Raw genomic sequence first — 256 nt, 5'->3', positions numbered from 1 at the left:
AGTGTTGATGCCTCGGCCAATCTCTGTCTATTATTATATGGAATTTGTGCTTATCACAATATGCTCTATCAATTTTGTTAATAGTTACATGAAGAGATTAAGCATGCAATTTACTTATTATTAAATTTGTGGCATAATATATATATGTCATATGTGGCGTAAGAGAAACTTTTGCTTGTAGTTTTTGAGAGAGATATTTGTGTAATGTACGCCACCACATGATATGACAAATACATTCCTAAGACTTACAAGAGAA

Source organism: Arachis ipaensis, chromosome B02 (assembly GCF_000816755.2).
Source record: "Arachis ipaensis cultivar K30076 chromosome B02, Araip1.1, whole genome shotgun sequence".
Classification (NCBI taxonomy): domain Eukaryota; kingdom Viridiplantae; phylum Streptophyta; class Magnoliopsida; order Fabales; family Fabaceae; genus Arachis; species Arachis ipaensis.
This window is presented reverse-complemented; position numbering follows the sequence as displayed.